The sequence below is a fragment of the Rattus norvegicus genome, chromosome 9 (genome assembly GCF_036323735.1).
Source record: "Rattus norvegicus strain BN/NHsdMcwi chromosome 9, GRCr8, whole genome shotgun sequence".
NCBI lineage: Eukaryota > Metazoa > Chordata > Mammalia > Rodentia > Muridae > Rattus > Rattus norvegicus.
The window spans coordinates 52,712,649-52,729,132 of NC_086027.1; the positions used below are offsets into that span (position 1 = coordinate 52,712,649).

General features: G+C 45.8%; 1 protein-coding gene across 2 annotated transcripts in view; it reads left to right on the top strand.

The window, feature by feature from the left end:
* The first annotated feature begins 1,176 nt into the window (after positions 1 to 1,176).
* The window catches only part of Gpr45 (G protein-coupled receptor 45), an 88,002-nt gene continuing 72,694 nt past the window's right edge, over positions 1,177 to 16,484 (top strand). Inside the window, exons 1-2 of one of the 2 annotated variants that reach the window (XR_005488869.2) lie at positions 1,177 to 1,682; positions 1,920 to 3,659. The gene's annotated coding sequence lies outside the window, so the exon portion shown is untranslated. Of the gene's footprint in view, positions 1,683 to 1,919; positions 3,660 to 16,484 lie in introns of those variants that run through there. The other variant, XM_039083259.2, reaches the window with a different exon arrangement.

Consider the following 16,484-nt stretch of genomic DNA (forward strand, 5'->3'; position numbering starts at 1 on the left):
TCTAGGCCAAGCACTCTGCGAGCATAAATGCCTCTCAGCAGACCCAATAGACTCCATCCATACTCCTAGTTTCTCCCGTGAGAAAACAAGGCTCAGAGTTGTCAAGTTATTGGCCTGAGGGCACACAGCTAATAAAGAGGTGAAAGACCGAAAGCCAGATAGTCTGAGACCAGAGTCTTTCTCTTGATCTATTTACCTACCTACTGCATAGCACTGCTCCCCAAGACACTCACCAAAGGACACCCCTCTGCTTTGCCAACAGGAAGGATAAGGCACACTGTAAACCCTCGGATGGCTTGCCTGTCATTAGCATGTGCCTTCTGAGGAGCAGGCAGGAACCAATCCTCCATGGGTCTTATACTGTGTGTGGACCCCAGGGCTCCCACCAAACCATTGGGGAAGCAGCCCAGCTTCACCCTCAAGACTCCAAGAATCTGCAAGGAACACCTCAGCCTACCTCTATGGCTTGTAACCTGCACTTGGGCTCACTGAGGTAAGAACTGAAGCCCTTAGAATTTAAGTCGACATTCCGCTCATTTTTTTCTAGAGGGACAGGCTTCAGCCAGTCACATCTGGCAAGGAGTCTGGGACACAGCCAGGGCAGTTTGGCCCTTGCTGGATCAGTATTGATTAGCTCATGGTGTATCAGTTCCCACCTAAGCCAAGCAGCACAGGTGAAGCCTGGGGCCCAGGAAGCTGGGGGGGGGCACCATTAATTGGGATGACAATTAGGGATGGAATAGCCATATTTTCTACTAGAGAGGATAAAAGATTGGAAAATTCTGTCTTGTCTTGAACCTGAAGATGGTTTGTTTCACTATTCTCCTCCTCCTTTGACTTAACATAAAGAGAGAGAGAGAGAGAGAGAGAGAGAGAGAGAGAGAGAGAGAGAGAGAGAAGTTTTCAGAATATGAAAAAAAAATCAAAATCACTCTTGGCACCAAGATGCAAATGACTGAGTCAAGCCATGGAGTTACTTTTCCTAGAGAGACACCCATGGGAGACTCAAGATCTCACCCGCCCAATTGTCAACCTTAGTGGTCACCTAGGTGCTAGGGTCGGTGCTAGAGAGGAATAGGTGCCCCAACAAGGTGGTTCATAGAGGTCTCTGACCCTCCATCCCCCCTCAGATGGCTCTCCCTCACCAGAGCACTGGCACTTAACCTTCAGGTCTGTTCGCCTGTGGAGGTGGATAGGGTTGGCTGGTCTGGGGCAGAGGTGTGTCGGCACTGAGGGAGGTGGGCGCGGGCGGCTCGGAGCCAGGCAATTGAGGCGGAGAGTCTAGCAGGTTCCTAGGGTTGCGGGCCGACGCGGGGGTGGGTGGAGACGATCACGATTGAGGAGCAAGCAGCACACAGGCGCACTCACCGCCTTCCTCCTTCCCTTCCTCTTCCTCCTACCCCGCCCCCGGGGGGCGGTACCCTGGTCCCTTGCGGAGGTCTGCACCCCCCGAGGGTAGCGGCCAGGAAGGAGGGCTGGGGTTGGGACCGCTGCAGCGGTGGCGGACGCCGCGGGCCCCTCCCCCACGCTCCCTCGCTGCCTCCCCCTGCTCCCCGCCCCTCCTCCTCTCCATCCTCCCCATCTTCCTCCTAGTCCCCGGCAGCCGCAGCTAGGGGAGCAGCCGGCGGCACCCGGGCCGCTCAGCCTTTGTCTCGGGGCGCACCCCGGCCGCTCAACGCAGCGTAAGTGACGGGGGCTGGTGCCAGGCCACGGGGGGCTCGGTGGGGCGGGCCCTGGCGCGGTTGCAGCCTTGGGGGTGGAGTGCGGCGGAGGGGAGGCCGGGCCGGAGGAGCCTTGGTGGTGATGCTCGGGCGGCGCCGGCGCAGGGGCGCAGAGGGGCGCGTGGCCGACTCGCGGGGCGCCGCAGCCTCGCGCCCGCGGACGTAAGGCTTGGGTGCAAATCCTGTTTCTCTGGGCAGAGGCCACGCGGGGACGGCGGAGGCTGCGAGGACCTGCAGTCATGGAAAAACGGGAGAGGAGCCGGCCCAGCGTCACCACCGCCACTGTCACCAACTACCATCACCATCACCACCACCATCACTGACCGTCGCCCATCCCACTACCCCACCTCATCCCCCATCTCATCTCCTCGTGTACTGCCAACTTTGTCAGACCATTTCCTTTACATCGGGTAACACTTAGATCGAGAGTGAGTGCAGCTACTGCGGGACGTTCATCTAACAGGCCACTGAGCTGCCTCAGTTTTCCCCTTCAGAGAAAGGGGCCTATGACGCCTCCCCCATATAGCCACTGAGGTGGGCCAGGTGTCTGGCTGTTTAATCTGGGTGCTAGAAGGGACAGAGAGACATGTCACTTGTTAATGATGAAAGTGATATCAAAAAGTAATGTCTTCATCAGACCAGAGGTTCGCAGTTTAAGAGTTCAGCTCTTTTAAGTGTCGAAGTATTTGTAGCAAATGGAAACGTAAAGAAACGAAACTTTGACCGAACTATTCCGAAAAAGAAGCAGAAGCAAGTAATTTGTAGGAAAATCACTTCGGCTTGTTAAGGGCAGTTCATGTTGCTTAGAATGGACAGTGTCCTTTTTTTGCGCTGAGTTTCTGATGAAGCTCATTATTTTAGGGGCATATAGTATACCCCCAGTGCTTTCCACCACACCTGACGAGCGTCTTAATTCCTGGGTTTCAAAACAGCCTTTTGCCAACTCAGCCCAGAACACTGAGAATAAACACATTCCTAGACACATTCCTAAGTTCCACACATCTGCCTTCTGAAAGGACCCAGTAAGATCCTAAGCCCATTCTTTATTTCCCTGTTGTTCCTGGAAAATTGGGGTAGCCTCACCTGGGTTGCCAAATGTTTCCGGGAAGGCAGTAGAGATTCCTTTTAAGGATTCTTAGTCATTAATAAAGGAATTTAAGAATGGACTCAGAAGGAAACTCGAGGACAATTTTGAATTTATTTTATTTGAACCCCAGGGCAGGCCAGGTATAAATCCCAGCAGTTTCCAGGAGGGAAGATGGCAGAGGGGAAGGGACAGCTCCCGTATGTCGTGGACGTGGATACAAGTGAGTGTCATGGACAGCCTCAGAGAAAAAGCAAGAAAGTCCAGAACGTTCAGAGCAGCACACTCAAGCTTTTGGCAACTATCTGAAAAAATGGAAAAAGTTTTTTGTTTTTTTTAAAAAAAAGAACGGAAAAGGGAAAGTTATGTTTTTCTGGGTAATTTAGGAAATCGAGCACATGGTGGAAGAGGCACTCAGACAGGAGTTATGGGAAGGAAAGGTGCATTAGCTCAAGAAAGGGGTGATTATTTCCCCCATCTCTTTGGCATGACTTAAGGTGAATCTGCCTTTCTGAGGGCTGGCTCCTTTGTCCAGGAGACCAACGCGTTGGGCCTGCTGGATTAACTCTTTTGTGCTCTGGATATCTTGGAACCCTCAGTCTCTATCCAAGTCCAGAGGCAGATCCCATCTTTTGACCATGAGGAAACACGTTTTCCTTAGTGGCCTCAACAAATCTCTGACCCAGGCTTCTATAATAATCTGTCCTCTGAAGAGGTAGCCCTGTGTCCTGCATGGAGTAAGAAAAGCTGGGTTGTTAAAAATGATGTGCGAGTGAGCGTGGTCAGCATGCCTTGCGTGCGTCTGTGAAATTGTCCACGAACAGACTTTAACTCAAAAAGAAAAAAAAGAAAAATAATCTTAAATACAACATAATAACAATGATAAAGAAGACCTCACTAAGCAGTGCTTGTCATTACCATAGTCTGAAATATCTCAGATGCTGAAGTGTAGTTCCCTTTGTAGACTCATGTCTTCCCCAATTCATGAAATGGGGTTTCATGCAAATCTCCAAAAATTAGTAATTTTGTAGGGAAAACTTTGGAAACAATTTCTTTTCTTAAAAAATGTTTCAAGTCCCAAATTTATGTAAGGCATAGCCAGTCACACACAGTTACATTTCAGAGCAGAAACTAAAGAACTACCTGTGTTTTAAATTCTGAATCTTTGGGAAAGAATTCTCTATTTGCTTAACTTTGCCTTTGGTTGTACTTTAGCTGTTTCTGCTACAAATTAAAAATAACTCGTTTGTTTTATTTTGGAGTTTGGGGTACTGGGAATTGATCCCAAGATCTCATGTACACCAAACACACACTCTTATCACCGAGCTACAGCTCTGTCTTCTCACCTTTGGAAGTATTCACATACATAGACTGTGCAATCCCTCATATCACGTGTGCGTCTTTGCCTATGTAATCTTGCTTCGTGCCCCTTCTCAGGCAACCAATACTTGACTTTGACCAACACAGGAAAAACAATTCTTTAAAGAATAATTTCTAAACAAAAACTTACTCTGTTAAGTCTACTCGACCTACCACAGCCCTGGGCCCTGGAACCAGTGGTGTATAGACATGGGCCTTGCTTGGAGGGGTAATGTGGGCAACATCCACCAGATTGAGGATGTAGGACTGGGAGGGAGGCAGGCTCTAATCTAGTTTTGTTTGCAGAGGGAAATGGGAAGACTCCAGGAAGCTATGAACTTTTCAGTCGGAAACAGAGAAGTGAGCATTGATTAGCTATCACACACAGGAGGGAACGGAAGGCGTGTTCCATGAGGAGGGTGCACCTGAAGTCATTAGCTGGAAGAGCAGAGAGGCAGAGGACTGAAGTCAGTGGCAGACAGTTGGTATTTTGGGATTCTGGGACTATTAGGTGTTCAAAGGTCCACCCTTGGAGGCTTTCAGCACTGCTCCAAGGTCTGGGAACAATGGGAACGCCTGCACAGCAGGAAGAAAGCTGGAGGGGGGGTGGGGGGTGGGGGTGGGGGATTAAGACAACCTGGTGACTCTTGAGCTTCTGAGGTCTTGGGAAATGATTAAGTTTCTTTGTCAATGTACCAATGACAACAACAGTTACACACCTGCAAGGAGGGCTGTGTGCCTGCAATGATCAGTTACTTACTTACTAGATCCTGCAGTGAACAGTGACTTAGTTACTAGATCCTACAATGACCAGTTAGTAGATCCTGCAGTGATCATTTACTTACTAGATACAATTCCTTGTCGTTTCATTGTCTATAGCACTCCTGGTTCTTCATAAACACAAGGAGGGTACTTGGGCAGAATTCTACTCCTCTGTGCTGTATGACTACCCAGCTTCCCTTCCCCAATTCAGCCCCCAGCCCCCCCCTTTATTTTGGATACAGAGTGTTACTATGTAGTACCATTGGCTATCCTGAAACTCACTATATAAATAGACCTCATAAACCTGGAACTCAGAGATCCACCGCCTCAGCTTCTAAGTGCTAAAATCAAAGGCATGCACCACCGTACCCATCCCATGTTTGAGACAGTGTCTCACTTGTAATCTTGGCTGGCCTTGAACTCAGACCAAGCAAGCCTCTTGCCACAGTCTCACAAATACTGGGACTCCAGGCAAAAGCCATCATATCTGGCATTGACATCCCTTTCTGTGTGCATGTAGCTTTGACTGCCACTTAGCATGTAGTGCAGTTGGAAGTGATGTGTACTACCAAGCCCTCTGCAATGCAAAAGGATTGAACATATTCTCTTCTGGCTGGGCTCTGTCACTAGAGGGACGGGCAGGTAGGAGACACAGCTCTGGAACTACTGGGTACAAGTGATGAGTCACAGCCTTCCAGGGAAGCAGCAGCCCTTGGAGATGCCAGTGCAAGAGCAGCAGCGCCCTAAGGAAATCCGAGAAACTGCTCAGGGAGGAAAGAACTGTTAAAGCCTCATTTCTGTTTGAAAATTTCAAACATTTCACTTTCCTTGGCATGCTTGAGTTCTTTCCTTCTCTTTGGTATATGTCTTAACAATTGATTTCATGTTCTGTCTGCTGATTTTGGTGACTAACTGATGCCTTCCTTTATGGGGACTCGCTATCCTAAAGTACCCTCACCACTGCCACTGGTTCACTGCCTTCTGCCTGAAACTGAGGACTGAAAATCCCAAACAGAGCATGATCGTTCGGATTCATGGATCTTGGCTCTGAACTGCAACCTGAGAGAAAATGCCAGTTGCTTAAATGAGCAGATCCCAAAAGTTTGAAACTGTACTGGGGACGGATTTCTAAGTATCTGAACTTGTTTGTGTGGCACAGCTGGAAGTGTGCGTCCTTTGTGTCTCAAGTGCTCCAGTCCCGTAAGCGCGGTCACTATGGTTCTGAGAGACTTACCAAGGGAAGGGCTCTTAGAGGTGTCTGGGGTTTGTTTTCTTATCCTTTTGTCTTCCGTTTCCCAAGTTTCTTATCTCAGCTGTCAGAAAAAAGTAGAGCATATTTTCTTTGTTTTGCTGGGATCAGGGGAAATGCATAGTAACTGGGGAAAGACTTGCCAAGGCATCGTTCTTACTGCTATTTCTGCTCAAAAAAACGTAAGCTGCTTGTGAGGATGAAGTCTGTCAGGAAGGCCCAGGACCTTGGATGTGGAAAAGGCAATCAGATACTGAGTGGATGGATGGATTATGAGGGTAGGCAAGATGGATGGGTGAGTGAGTGGATGGGTGGTTGGTGGTGGTGGTGATGATGATGATGATGATGATAATGATGATGATGACGATGTGTGTGTGTGTGTGTGTGTGTGTGTGTGTGTGTGTGTGTGTGTGTGTACAAGTTCCCATGGACCTAAAGAAAGACAGTCAGACACATGCACAGAGTGGGGTGGGTAGATGTATAGACTGTCAGAAGTGGATGAATGAAAGGATTTGGATATAGGCATGCAGGACAGACAAATAGATAGGTGGATGGATAAATGGATGGATGGCCCAGGGGACAGACAGGCAGATGGGTGGATCAGCTAATGGATGGATATTCAGGCAAAGAACAAATAGAAAGATGGTGTGAGGGTTATGCCTAAGTAAGGGAAAACATATTTTCTTTAAAAATATAATACCCGGGGCTGGGGATTTAGCTCAGTGGTAGAGCGCTTACCTAGGAAGCGCAAGGCCCTGGGTTCGGTCCCCAGCTCCGAAAAAAAGAATCAAAAAAAAAAAAAATATAATACCCTTCCTCCAGAGCAGAGCTCAGTGAAGATGGGAAGTTGTAGAGACACCAAGCACTGTGCCTGCAGTGTTCTTGTGGGAATTCCCTCTTGTCCCGGGCTCCTCGTGGAAAATGACTGTATCACTTGCTGCTTCGCCTTTTGTTGGGACCATGCTGTCTACTGGCCATGGATGTGTTGAAACTGCGACTTGCTATAGGAACTCATGTTAAATGTGGTTAGGTGGTGAATTTTTGCTTGTGGTGGCCCTTAGCTCTCTCCTGACTGTACTTCTTCTCTACTGAGGAGCACCCCAGACACTCTGTGTATGTACAAGATACTGGCAGGCCCGTTTCTGAGGAAACGAACAACCCCTGTCTGCAGTAAGCAACTTGGTGGTCTTTGGCTTAATACTCCCGCATCAGTAGCGTGCGTAAGAAGCTCATCACCAGCATGTCAGACATGTCAAACCTGTGAATCATGGCAATATGAAGACTCACACAGAAATAACTTCCATTAGATACCAGGGGAGATATGATCAGTGTCACAGGTAAGATTCGGCTAGCTACGGCAGGAAACGCAAAGGTGGCGTGGCACATGAATGCTCAGCTCAGGGGAAACTCAAGCTTAATGTTCCTAAGTGTGGGGTGAAGAGAAGTGGTCTGAGGTTAAGAGTAACTCCTGAGTGAGTTGCTTTCTGGTTCCAGAGCCAGCCAGGGGCTCACTGGGACCTGCCTCTGCCGACATCTGCTGATGCTGACAGTGATTCCAGGCAAGCTTGTTTATCTGGTCACTGTTGGCAGTGCTGTTGCAGGTATGTTCTGCTTGTCCACATTCTGTTCGGTAGATTTTTGCTGTTGCTGCAACAGCAGATGGACAAGAAGCATGTTGAGATTCATTATGATTTACATGTGGTTTGTACTACAGGTCTCATGTGGCCCATCCCTGCCCTCTACCTGTGAGTCTTGCCATGGGTTGGTGAACTCTCTCTCTCTCTCTCTCTCTCTCTCTCTCTCTCCATCTCTTTCTGTCTCTTTCCATCTCTCTGTGTCTCTCTCTTTTGCTCACTCTCCCTCCCTCTCTCCCTCCCTCCTTGTAATGCCATTGGTCCTGAGTTCCTCACCAGAGTCAATCATAATCTCCTGACCATGAGTTATTTGAGCATTTCTTTTATTGTGGAAGCATCAGGCATTTTGTCATATCAACAGAAAAAGGGCTAACAGAAGACCACAGAGCCAAAACCAGCTCAGGCACACTGACAAGTCCAGCTTCCTCTTCACACGAGAACTCGGTGATGAAGGTTTTAGTAAAACGTACATCTTATCTCAGGGCTGTCAGCCTGCGAATCTTTCCTGCTTGCTTATTTGAAGAATCATCAAAAGAGCAGAAATAGGATCAGAGTGGGCACTTTGCCAGCAAATAGCACATAATGTACCCATTACCTCTGAGAAAGTCAGTGCTCGCTCTCTTCGCCAATCCTCACACTTTCTGTTGATCCTGACAGAAGCTTGGGGGCCTCCTACTCAAGCCTGAGTTGCATGTTTGCAACGCCAGTGTGAGCTATGACTGAGCCGGCACTCAGCCGTGTTCACAAGGTACTCTCGCATCAGGAACATCAAACATATAAAGGTGACTTTTAAGCAGAGAACGAGTGCACGGTCTCTGGGTGCGGTTTATCAGATACCTGTAAAACTGAGTCTTTAGAACAATCTGCAGGGGGACAATAGCTGCTGCATTCATTTCTAATAAATTCATCCTGTTCTTTTATAAGCATTTGTGATATGTCTGACATAATGCGAGGAGCCAAAGAGATAAAAACGTTTGTTTGCAATTATCTTTCGTTCCTCTGTGTCCACTTACCCTTTTACTCCCTCCCCTCCAAAAAAAAAAAAAAAAAAAAAAAAAACTGAGATGCAAATTATAAAGAAAAGTGATTTTTGAAATGGTAGTGTTTCTGGGAGCATCTTTTTTACTTTCATGTTAATTGCCAGCGCAGACTTGCAGAATTGCGTCTCTGCTCTGTGGACGTCTGTGAGATCTCAGTAATAACACACTAGTGCTCAAAGAGCCTGGTGCTCGGATTTGTCTAGGAAATGGCAAATCATTTCTATTCAAAATAGGTGACGATTCTCCCTAAAGGAGACATCCAGAGCAGGTGACTGGGGTGGGGGAGGGAAAGAGTGCCAGCATGCTAGAGAAATATGTTTATGAGTGGAAAGGGCTGGTTGACTCAGACTGAGATAGCTTCATCTTTCTTCATCTGCAAAATGGAGATTGTTTCCTATCTCAGCCATCTCCATGCTTAATTCCCCTGTGATTTGGGTTCTTCATGACTCTGGGAAGACAAAGGGAACTTTACACCATCGGATGGCAGGCTAGATATTCATGTTAAGCTTGGCTCTGGATGCCCTCTGAAGCGCCCGGCCCCTGGAGGGAGTCTTCACCTGTCGTGGACTGGTCTTAGCTCCATGCCTGAAGTTCGTATCCTTCACCTTCCGTTGCTGGAAGCTTAGAGTTAAGTTCTGACTGCATCCCAGATAAGGAGAGGAAAATTGGGCTGGGGAAGCCAAGGGCATGGAGGAGTGCTCTTCCTTATGGGACCGGTATCTCCATTTCTCTTTGACCTGCTATGTCTTGCCTAGTGACCACCTGTTGAGAGCTAGGCCTCATCAATCTTTGCAGACTGGCAGAAGTAGGTTCTGCCACGCGTGCCTTGGTCAGATTTGGATGGGTCTTCACAGTGAACAGGAAATGTGTTTTACTGACAGTTGTTGTCCAGAGTGAGTGGGAAGAGGAGGAGGAGGGGGCAGAGGAGCTGGAGTGAAGGAAAGAGGAAGGGCAGCTACATGACTTTGGCAGACTTTTGTTTAAGTTCAGCAGGTTAGGTTGAAAGTAGCATACCTCGATCTGGACTACACATTATGGGTGGAGTCTTGTTATGCGGTGAGGATACTGGCTCCTCTCCTCGGGGAGCCCTGTGGACCTTCATTCCGATGACCATCATCCATGCTATACAGAACCACAAACGTAAGCATTAGTAAGTTCTTTATCTGATGCTTTCAGTATCACTATAGAAATGAGAGGTATCAGACTTGAAGTTGGCTTTTTTTATTTGTAGGTACACAAATAGCTTAATGAACAGAAAACATTTTGTAATGCCAACTGTTCTCCTCTAGATATCACTGGCATGGAATGGCTGTGATGAAAAGTGTTTCTAGGGCTAAGGATGTAGCTCAGTGACAGAGCACTATCACACTTCCTGTGAGCCTCAGAGTCTAATCCTCAGTGGTGAAAATAATTCAAGCCTTTTGCAGATGACATTGGAGTGCTATGACTTGTATAGAAAGGCCCAACATCAGCTTGGGTTCAAAGATCCTGTGTTCTCTACTTAACCGATTTTGTAGACCAGCCAACTCAACATGCACAGAGCTTTCTAGAATATTCCGTCATAGGAAGTTTTCCAGAGGCAACATGGGAGGGTTGAAAGGAACACAGAGCAAGAAAGAGGGGCCTAGGTGCTGGCTTTGTGTGCGTGGCATCTACAAGTCACTTGCCCTGTCTGGGTCTTGGTGTCCTCTTTGGTGGAATGGGGCCTCTCAGCTTGGCCAGACTGACTTCCTGTGCTGTGTCCTTTCTTTTACATTCTGAGCTCTGAATCCATTAAGTGTGCACTGTCGGCCTAATTTCCCAATCACTGCGCACCACATGATGGAGGCGAAAAGTCATGACTATTTATATTAAGCTGTTTCATTATTTCAGAGGGAAGGCGGGAGAGAGCTGAACACATGAAGCTCTAATTACAGTAATACGGTACATTAGATTACAGCTCTCTTTTGCCTTATTTTATTGATGATCATAGTCCAAGAAAGCCAAGAGTTTTGTTCCTGTGCTTCCATTGCCCGTATTCCACAGATCCACCCAGAGCCCAGTACTCATGAATGAAAAGAACAAAACCAGACTGAGATCATGAGCCTTGCTCCATAGAGTATCAGTGAACAGCAGGACAGGGTCTTTCCCCACTTCAGACAGCACTCATCAGTTCATGTGCTAACCTGCTCACCCTTCCTCTGTGTTTGGGTTTCAATATCTATGGTGACTGCTCTACCCAAAAATCTAGGAATGTGTCACTAAGAGGCCCTACCATAGACCAAAGGAGCAAGGGAAAGCATCTTTATAGAGCAAAAATATTTCTTAAAGCCAGAGATTAAAAGAATTCCTAGTTCTCATAAAAGCTCAAGGACCTATATAAGTGATGGCCTACTTCCCGAAAACACTCTAGGGTATTACAGGGGGTAAATCTATATTTCTATTTCCCGCCTCTCTTTTTATGAAGCTGCAAGGATTGAATCTTGAGGCTCCACCCTGTTGACCTCATGCTAATCCTCATTACCTCAGGCCTTTCCTGTAAGCACCATGATTAAATGGAGCATCACCCTCCTAATAACACAATAGGGATTAAATTTCAGCCTCTGAAGCCTTGGGAGACTTATTCAGATGCCATAAACATAGGTTGCAGAGGTCTGCAGCACATTGAACAAGAAGATCCAAATACCAATCCCAACTGAAGGCTTCCTCTTCATAAAAGGGAGCAAAGAGCAAATAACACTGTGGTCTCTGCCAGTGCAGAGGATATAGATACAGTGCCACCATAGAACCCACTATGGTGCCACTAAACAGTGCTTCATTCACAGGAAAGGGGTGACATGTTGTAAGACCAGTATGGGTGGTTGGTGGGTGGCAGACTCTGATGGTCAAGTTTCTCCTGGCAGCTGGCACAAAGCATCACACAAAAAGAAAAATGAATGCATAGGAATTAAGAAAAACAAAGAAGAAACCCCGTGGGAGAGAGACCTCACCGCCTGATCAGGTGGGCACTCCTGAGGCTGCAGAGCAGAGGAGACCACCAACACTGCCCACCCCTGCCCACATCCCTGGCCCAAGAGGCAACTGTATAAGGCCTCTGGGTTCCCGTAGGGGAGGGCCCGGGAGCGGCAGGACCCCTGCGCCTGAGACACCGCCGGAACCTGAAGGAAACAGACCGGATAAACAGTTCTCTGCACCCAAATCCCGTGGGAGGGAGAGCTAAACCTTCAGAGAGGCGGACACGCCTGGGAAACCAGAAGAGACTGCACTCTGTGCACATCCAGACGCCAGAGGAAAACACCAAACGCCATCTGGAACCCTGGTGCATGGAGGCTCCCGGAAAGAGCGGCGCAGATCTTCCCGGTTGCTGCCACAGCGGAGCGGACTTAGGCAGTACCCCACGAGCAAACTTGAGCCTTGGAACCACAGGTAGGACCAACTTTTCCCCTGCAAGAAACCTGCCTGGTGAACTCAAGACACAGGCCCACAGGAACAGCTGAAGACCTGTACAGAGGAAAAACTACACGCCCGAAAGCAGAACACTCTGTCCCCATAACTGGCTGAAAGAAAACAGGAAAACAGGTCTACAGCACTCCTGACACACAGGCCTATAGGACGGTCTAGCCACTGTCAGAAATAGCAGAACAAAGTAACACTAGAGATAATCTGATGTCGAGAGGCAAGCGCAGGAACCCAAGCAACAGAAACCAAGACTACATGGCATCATCGGAGCCCAATTCTCCCACCAAAGCAAACACGGAATATCCAAACACACCAGAAAAGCAAGATCTAGTTTCAAAATCATATTTGATCATGATGCTGGAGGACTTGAAGAAAGACATAAAGAACTCCCTTAGAGAACAAGTAGAAGCCTACAGAGAGGAATCGCAAAAATCCCTGAAAGAATTCCAGGAAAACACAATCAAACAGTTGAAGGAATTAAAAATGGAAATAGAAGCAATCAAGAAAGAACACATGGAAACAACCCTGGACATAGAAAATCAAAAGAAAAGACAAGGAGCTGTAGATACAAGCTTCACCAACAGAATACAAGAGATGGAAGAGAGAATCTCGGGAGCAGAAGATTCCATAGAAATCATTGACTCAACTGTCAAAGATAATGTAAAGCAGAAAAAGCTACTGGTCCAAAACATACAGGAAATCCAGGACTCAATGAGAAGATCAAACCTAAGGATAATAGGTATAGAAGAGAGTGAAGACTCCCAGCTCAAAGGACCAGTAAATATCTTCAACAAAATCATAGAAGAAAACTTCCCTAACCTAAAAAAAGAGATATCCATAGGCATACAAGAAGCCTACAGAACTCCAAATAGATTGGACCAGAAAAGAAACACCTCCCGTCACATAATAGGCAAAACACCAAACGCACAAAATAAAGAAAGAATATTAAAAGCAGTAAGGGAAAAAGGTCAAGTAACATATAAAGGCAGACCTATCAGAATCACACCAGACTTTTCGCCAGAAACTATGAAGGCCAGAAGATCCTGGACAGATGTCATACAGACCCTAAGAGAACACAAATGCCAGCCCAGGTTACTGTATACTGCAAAACTCTCAATTAACATAGATGGAGAAACCAAGATATTCCATGACAAAACCAAATTTACACAATATCTGTCTACAAATCCAGCACTACAAAGGATAATAAAGGGTAAAGCCCAACATAAGGAGGCAAGCTATACCCTAGAAGAAGCAAGAAACTAATCGTCTTGGCAACAAAACAAAGAGAAGAAAAGCACACAAACATAACCTCACATCCAAATATGAATATAACAGGAAGCAATAATCACTATTCCTTAATATCTCTCAACATCAATGGCCTCAACTCCCCAATAAAAAGACATAGATTAACAAACTGGATACGCAATGAGGACCCTGTATTCTGCTGCCTACAGGAAACACACCTCAGAGACAAAGACAGACACTACCTCAGAGTGAAAGGCTGGAAAACAACTTTCCAAGCAAATGGTCAGAAGAAGCAAGCTGGAGTAGCCATTCTAATATCAAATAAAATCAATTTTCAATTAAAAGTCATCAAAAAAGATAAGGAAGGACACTTCATATTCATCAAAGGAAAAATCCACCAAGATGAACTCTCAATCCTCATCTTCGGTTGGTTTATATACAAGTGTGCAATTTCTAGGCTTGGAAGTAAAATGATGCTATCTGGTGCTGGATAGAGGAGCCTTATTTTTTATTATGGCAGCTTGCTATTTTTGTAACATGGTGATTTGGTTGAACACAATAGTACAATAGTAACTGAAAAAAAAAGTGGGGAAAATAATATCCATAGGAGGGAATATGGAAGCAAAGTTTAGAGCAGCTACTCAAGGAATGGCCATTCAGAGCCTGACCCACATGTGGCCCATATATATATACAGCCACCAAAACTAGATAAGATTGATGAAGCTAAAAAATGCATGCTGAAAGGGACCGGATATAGATCTCTCCTGAGAGACACATCCAGAGCATGTCAAATACAGAGGTCAATGCTAGAAGCAAACCACCGAACTGAGAACAGGACCCCCTTGGGGGGAATTAGAGGAAGTATTGAAAGAGTTGAAGGAGCTTGCAACCCCATAAAAACAACAATGCCAACCAACCAGAGCCTCCAGGGACTAAACCACTACCAAAAGACTATACATGGACTGACCCAGGGCTCCAACTGTATATGTAGTGAGGAGTAGCCTTGTTGGGGCACCAGTGGAAGGGGAAGCCCTTGGTCCTGCCAAGTTTGGAACCCCAGTGCAAGGGGTTGGGGATTTAGCTCAGTGGTAGAGCACTTGCCTAGCAAGCGCGAAGCCCTGGGTTCGGTCCTCAGCTCCCGGAAAAAAAAAAAGGAACCCCAGTGCAGGGGAATATGGGGTGGGGCAGTAAGGGGGATGCATGGGGGGAATACATGTGTGGGGGAGATGGAGGGGTTGGGATGGGGGCTTATGGACAGGAAACCAGGAAAGGGAATAACATTTGAAATGTAAGTAAAGAAATATATCTGATAAAATTTTTTTTTTAAAAAGGCAATTTACTGCAAACCAACAGCCAATATCAAATTAAATTGAGAGATACTTGAAGCAATCCCACTAAAATCATGGACAAGACAAGGATGCCCATTCTTCCGGTATCTATTCAATATAGGTTCTCTGCTTTTACATGGGCTCCATGATGCCAGGCTTGTGGTTCTAGATGCTTTGGGTGCTTTGACCTGCTGAGCCATCTCACCACCCCAACTGGTCTTGTTTCTGAAAACAAAACACCCAAATGCATAAAAATAAATGTTTTAAAAGAAAAATTTGGAATAATTTTCACCCATCTAACCCAAGAAACAACATAAGAAAAATCAGTGTTTTGAAAGACACATTATATCATAGGATAATATCACCAAAATGTCCACATTTGAGCAACTTCTGGGATCCCCCATACTTTGGTTTATATGTAATCTTAGCACAGAGTATAGCAGACATCCAAAGAACCAACTTTCAAATATAAGAAATGGGCTCATAATAGGTTAGCCTGTGCATATCAGTACTGGAAATAAAGAAGAAGCTGGCATAGTCCACTGCACCGAGGCTTACCCAGCCTCTGAGGGTATCAAGAATTCTCAGAAATGTTTTGAAAGTTGGAGATCAGGAGGGGTAAGTTCACTCAGTCTCTGAGCTCTTGGAAAGAATAGCTGAGCTTGCTCCACCACCCTTCGCTCACTTACAGAAGGACCTAGATGATAAATTGGTTTCTTTGCCTGCCATGAGGAGAAAATATCCCTCACTTATTGCTGGAACAGGAAGTTTCAGATAAAGCCACCTATTTGTCTCCTTTGAAATATTCACCTGACTCTGAGCTCTGGAGCAGCCAGGGCCTCTAGAACATTAGTAGAGGGGCATGGGGAATGAGCTGAGGTAACAGTGGCCTGTGTACAGGTGACTGGGAGTTAGTGGCTTTATGCAAACTGAGACAATTAATTTAATGAAGACAAGTACATTGCATATATTCATTATAATTTTATGCTCTCATTAATTTAATGGCACCTTGGGGCTAGATGTTCTAGCTGTGTATACCTAACACATTTTGCATATGTTGGGGAATGTGAAAAATCCAAATAAATGGTAAGATTCTTAAGTTTCAAAAAAAAAAGATACATGAGGGAAAAGTCTATTTTCAATAAAAAGGTAGGAAGGCATGTGTCATCGAAAAAAAAAAGAAAAACAAAGAAATAAAGAGAAAGAAAGCAGAAGAAAGGCTGATATGGTAGACTCCAGTCCCAATACCATTAAATGTAAATGACCTAAATATTGCAAATAAAAGATAGTTGACAGAATGGATTTTAAAACATCATTTAAGTATATGATGTCTATAGGAATTCTACTCCAAATATACTTATATAAAGTAAAATGATACAAAAATTGTACCATGCTAATATTGAATATAAAAGGAGAAATTAGTACAATTGCTAGTATCAAATGAAAGTAGCTCAGGTCAAACAAAATAAACAGATACAGAGATGGACATTACACCAAGAAGCATGTGCACATGCCAAAAATTGAGTGTACAATAATAAAAAAAAAGTAGACCTGAACAAAAACTTTTTTAAAACTTATATATCTATATGTGTGTCTGTGTTTGAGTTTTACACCTAAGTGCAGA